Source organism: Lonchura striata, chromosome 1 (genome assembly GCF_050655825.1).
Source record: "Lonchura striata isolate lonStrDom1 chromosome 1, ASM5065582v1, whole genome shotgun sequence".
NCBI lineage: Eukaryota > Metazoa > Chordata > Aves > Passeriformes > Estrildidae > Lonchura > Lonchura striata.
The window spans coordinates 101,016,257-101,022,446 of NC_140703.1; positions in this window are offsets into that span (position 1 = coordinate 101,016,257).

A 6,190-nucleotide genomic window follows, 5' to 3' on the forward strand; every position below is an offset into this window, starting at 1 on the left:
CTGCAACTTTAGAAAGGTTTTGGGTGATTGGCTGCAGCGGAGAGAAACAAACTGGCAGTGACCCAATTCCCACCATTTGCATAACAGTGAGGAAACTTTCTTTTAGGTAGGAAAAGAGGAGAGAAAAATCTTCCCTTACCCACTGACAGGCCAGGGGCAATGCTGTGGGAAGGGTCTTGGTACTTTCTGCTTTCAGCATTTATGGTGCCAGACAAATTGACCAGAAAATCTGGTCATTTCCATTAGTCCTTCTCACGTGCTCTGCTGGCAACTGAGTGTCCAGGTAAGAGTTTTTGCCCTCCCTGTGCGACAGGAGTGTAGGAGATAAGAGAGCATCATCAGGCTGCAGAACAGAGTGTGCTGGGGTGGGGACACAGACAGGAGTCTTGGTGAAAAAGAACATGAGGGAGCAAGAATAGAGGTGTGCTGAAAAGAACTGAGGTAATGAGAAGCCCAGGAAACTGCTCAGTTGGATTCTTGGAGATATGAAGTGTCACGGATATGACCAGAAAAACGCGTCACAGTTCATATTCATTTAATTCCAGGTAGCTCCATAGGGGTGGCAGTGGTGGGAGAGGCAGTGTAGGTGTTTTTCCTACATCCAGTATACATTCAGATGGTATTTCAGGCCTTGAAAGTGCAGCTGCTAAGCCACTCAACATTTTAAAGGTTGCTTGGCTACGAAATATATTAAAAAAAGCCTCAAATTTTAATCCTGGAAACCAGGAGACCAAAATAATGGAAAATCAAGAAACACAACACAATTTTTGGACACATTTTCTTTAGAATTATTATGATAATTTCGGGCACCCTACTAGAATGAAAAAAAAATTAATTGTACTGGAGGATCTGCTGAATGTTTTTAGCATTTTAATGGTTTTACATAAATTCAGACTTTAAAAGCCTGTCATGAAGGAAGTTGAACTAGCAAAACAAAATTATTTAATTACTGACTTTTAATAAGGTATTTAAAAGTTTCCAACAATATTAGCAGTTGGTATGTTTTATTCCACTAGGACATCCTATCTTCTTGGATTGAGGTGAACAATTCTGTCATGCTGATGGGGACTACTATCACACTGCAGGCTGTGCCTGGAACGACAGTTTCCAAAAGTAACAAATATCTTTACTGCTGCTAATTATTATCAATGTATTTACCACAAAAAATCTTTAGCTCTAACCATGACAGAGAAATAGAATTCATTTTGTTAGACTTGAAAATGCAAGTAACACAGCTAGACTAAAAGAATTATTGAAGGGAAGAGACAGTAAGGCAGCTTTTTCTGCTTTTAAACGAGATTTAACTGCTGCTGACAGAGAAAGTATAGGACAACTTTCTGAAGCAGGTCTGCATAGTAAAACACACTCAGGAAGGGCAAATAACTAATCTTGTTAACAAGTTCTCTATAAAACACTTTGCACTCTGGAGATACATGTTTATGCTCTCACACTGGAGCTGTAGGTGACCTGAAGAGGGATCTGCTCAACATAAAAAGCAAAGGAGGGAAAATTTTGTCTGCCATTTTCTCTATTTTCTGTGGTGATAGAGAAGAGCAGTACTGGAGTAAGGATTTTCTATAGCACAACACAGCTGTTCTTTCTGATGTGTCCCTGAAAGAATTCACCATCTGGCATTAATGATATCACAGCCTGTTGCCATGGGACCATCATGTCATCACACATATACCACACTCAGCATCCTTTCAGAGCAAGATAGTACAGCTGGCACATCCAAGCCCAGCAGCCAGCAGAAAAAGGTGACAAGGACCACAGGGCCAGGATATAATGACAAAACCAGCTGCCATGAGCATGCTCAGCTTCTCTGAGGAGGTGCCTAGGAAGGACTTCCTGTGTGCCCTCAACACTAGGGCAGTTACATAAAACAGGACAGCAAACCGGCTGTGGCACTGCTGACACAACTCTGTTGCAGAGCAGTATCAATGAAAATGTCATGTTTTGTTCAACAAATATTTTCTTGTCTCTAGTGCAGTGTGGTCTGGCATTACTGGAAATCCTAAATTCATCAACACATGTAAAGAAAAATTGATAAAAAGTAGTGAATACTACTACCTTCCCATTACACAGTCTGTTATTCACTTGACTGCTATTGGTTTAAAATGCATTTCAGATTTATATTCTGCAGTCATGTAAGAATTATTCTGTTTCGAGAAACTGACATAACTTGTGTTTCAAGTGCATTGCAGCATAACTGGCTGAAGTTTTATCTCAACCTCACCACTTTTCAGGAAAGGACAGTGGAAGGGGAACCTTCAGCTATTACTCAGCCACTTCATGGAATATGCTACAAACCAGAAGTGTGGCCTTTGATGAGTTATTGCTTAAGTAAAAACATACTTCAAGCATTTATTCCTGTGAAGTCCCTGCCTTCTGTCCATATAGAAGCTGTTGTAGGATCATAATTCTAAAAAAGCCCAATTTACATAATCTGTAACCACATTTATATTTTTTGCAATTTTCTGACGAAGGACAACTTAAATTTCCTGGTGTTTTATTACACTTTGCAAGTGAGAAGCAGGCCTTGCAGTCTTAACAAGTAGATGTGGAGGTGACAGGAAATGGAATTTCCTAATTACTTTCTGAAATGTATGAGATTATGTTGTTGATGGGGGTAGCAGAAACCAGACATGATGACAGAGATATTTTCCTGTCCAATGCACAGGATGGGAGTAACACAGCTATGCGAGTATCAAAATTGCTGAAATACAATGCAGAGACTTCTTCATGCTGGCTATTTGTACAAGCCTAGACCAAAAGAGTTTCTGAATCTCGGGCCAAATAACAAGTAAATGGGATTACATTAAATAGCTTAGCACTAGGTGTCTTCCAGCTTGACTCCTTTTGACCTCAATAACAGTAAACTTTGGTGGAGCTGAGTCACCAAACAGGAGGGGTTGCTGCAACTAGAAAATGCATGAGATAGCTGAAAGCTGAACCTCAGGACTGGGATTTCAATCTTCATCTTCAGCAGAAGCGTGTGGAAAGATTCTAAACATCCCTATAAACAGATAAGAAGTCTAGTTATCTTCCTGTGCCAACATCTGCTGGCAGCTGTCTGGAGGACATGAATAAAACACTATTTTTTACCCCTTCCTGGCTATCATCAAGGTCCAAATTATGGACATCCAAAGACAGTGGTGCAATTTATTTTTAATAGCTCCTCATAGACTTTTGCCTCACTTCTTATTTAGTTAAGAAATTGTTGCTTTTACTTAAAACAAACTCTTAAAGTTAAGGAGGACCACTTGTAACTCTATTTGTAAGAAATCCCCACCAATCCTTTCCTTTTTTCTCATTCCTTCCTCCCCACAAATATATGTGTTTGGGATGGCTGAAAACAACAGTCATAGGAATAGCAATTATGTGTATTCTGTTTTTTTCAAAAGGCTTTGCAGGCAAAAGATCTCAATGTGTTTTAGGGAACCAGCAGTTGTATTGGCATCATTAGGCTGAAAAGTATTTTCTTTTCAAAAACTATGCATATTTGCATTTATTTTGCTTACTTGCCTTCATGACTGAAGAGGTAAAAATTTCTTCTGTGACTGTGTAATGAAATCCACACACAGAGAATCTCCATTACTCCCTGCAAGCTCAAGAAAAGCAAGTCTTATTCCACTTTTGGCCAAGCAAGACCATGCCATTCCTGGCCTGTCGATATTTATAGCTGAGGCTGATGCTGTATGACCAATTCCAAAGAATGGACAGAGTCCAAGCAATCTCTCTGCTGTGATAGCCAGGTCTCTGAGGCAACGCCCAAATGGCAACGTCATGGTCTGTCACCCACCCACCCTGAGCTCCTCTGCAGGTGTCACTGTGTGCCAGCTCAGCAATTCCAGCCATGTGAGAATATAGGAAGAGGTGTGAAGCTTGAACACCCTCTAGCTATAACCACCTTTCAGAAGCAGGTGAGACTCCTTTACAGGCTGCTATTCCACCTAGAAAAGAGCCCATAAGAATCAGTGTCCTTTGGACTATCCATGAAGGAACACAGGAGTCAACAGGTTAGACAGGGTGGACAGCTGATTGATTAGCACACAAGCATGAAAAAATATTTTTGTCACAGCATGAATGTATTATTTATGAAGTAATACATTTTCCAGGAGCTTACACTTTTAAGAAACCAGAGGAAAAGAGTTGGGATGTTTCCTTTTGACAGGCTGTATTTCACATTTTGGGCAATAACCTTGGCTCCTCTCTAAATCTTTCAGCCAAAATGTTCAGCCCAGCATGCCAAAAATCACACTTAAAATTCAAGCAGCTGAATCTGTGTCATGATTTTGTCAATTTCTACACCAAGAGCTAGACTGCTATTAGTGCAACAAGAGATGAAGATACCAATATTTACCGCATATTTCACTGAAATATGAATGAGAAGCTTTTACTAAGAGAAAGACACAAGTGACAAAATCTGTATCTGTTATATATGTGATGTTTATCCTATAAAGGCTGTTACAGAAATTTAGATTGCTTTTTATTAATGCTTTTTCGAAGTGTGAGATATGTTTGCAGGCAGCCATTAATGAGACCCCTGTCAAAAAGGATGAATACTTACCCATAATGTTGATTGATAAAATGATGCTCAACAAAAGGGTTGAATTTCTTCTCTGTACACGCAGGCACACTGAGCTGTCAGCTGCTGTATGGGGAAATAATTCTAAAAGAACAAGAGCCCTTGACAACGTCAACAATGCATAGAAGTGAGCAATTTTTCTTTCAGTAGGAAACATCATTGCTTCATTTCTATGTTACATTTATACCCCACCAATTCTGAAAAGGTATTTTTCTCATTTCTTTTAAGAATGCTTTTAGTAGAACAGACCTATTACATTTTTCTCCTATCTTCAAAGCATCTTCAACCAATCACAAACTCTTCTCCTGAAAATAAGGCTGATTTGCATGTAACAAATGAGGAAACCAGTTTTTGAAATCAAGACTGACTGGATGACAACTTTTGACTTCAGGATATAATTCTTTCTACTGGAGCTGGGAAAAGCTCATGAGAAACAGTACCACCAGCAAGCGAAGAATTCCCTTTGGGCAGGACTTAACCAACAGTTGGCGTAACTGAGAGCAAATGTGCAACCTTCTGGAGAAGGAAGAATCAAGTCTGCAGTACCACAGTGGCATTCTAGTCAAGGAACAATGTATCTTTGGGCAAAAAAAAGTGTGTATGGTCCCATGACTGAGGACTGCAGCATAATACATGTGTGCATGAAAGGTGAATCTTACAGATGACTGAAGTGCCATTTTTGAGTTGCTGCTGAGTTTCCTCCATGATCAGATGCTTTTTATGTGAGATATTTATCAGAAATGTAAAATTACATGGAAGATAAAGTAAAAGAACCGCAACACATAATTTTCAAGTTCTGCTGAATTTCCAGCAAAATGGGACATCTAGGGGTAGTTGGCCAGATGTGCCATTTTGCTGGCCCATCCCCTGAAATGAGATTATTTGGCAGCAACTCTTAAGTCTGCAGCAGGGTATTTCAGGAGTTAGTACATAGTTCCTAAGGGACAATTCATCGAGTTCTCTCTCCTTCTAACCTCATAGCATATTAAACCCTCTTAATAATACTTAAAAGAACCAAAGGCAAGGTAATTTCCCTTATATATTTCTTTTTATAGATTTATTTTACATTTTATGTGAAGTAGGAAAGGAATTCAGTATTTGTCTTATATGAGGTCTCCACAAATACTTTTTGAGACCAGAATTTCTGCTTCTGCTAGCAGAACCAGTTGGATGAAGAATCAACCACAGCAAGAACTGGAATTTGTGTTGAAAAGTAACAACAGCCCAGTCCTACCCTACCCATTCTTTCTTTTTTTTCTGAACTGAACTGCACAAGGAAAACACCACCACCACGTTGGAAACACTTCAAATAGGAACAGAGAAATGTATGCATGTTAATCTGCAGGAGGGTTTCCCTGCAGTGCATACAGCAACCCTCCCATTCATTTTGCACCACACCATGCATGTGTGGTATTGCCTGACATTGCTGTGAAAGTCCTGTCAACACTCCTCATGCTTCTCCATATGTTAAAACCACTCCTGCTCTAAGTTCAATCTTCCTTAAACAATACAGCAACTAAAAGAATGCTTTACCATCCAAGAACTGAAGTGTTCTAAGTATGGAAGTTTGTTTATATAAAAAAATAAAAGTAAATTACAAGC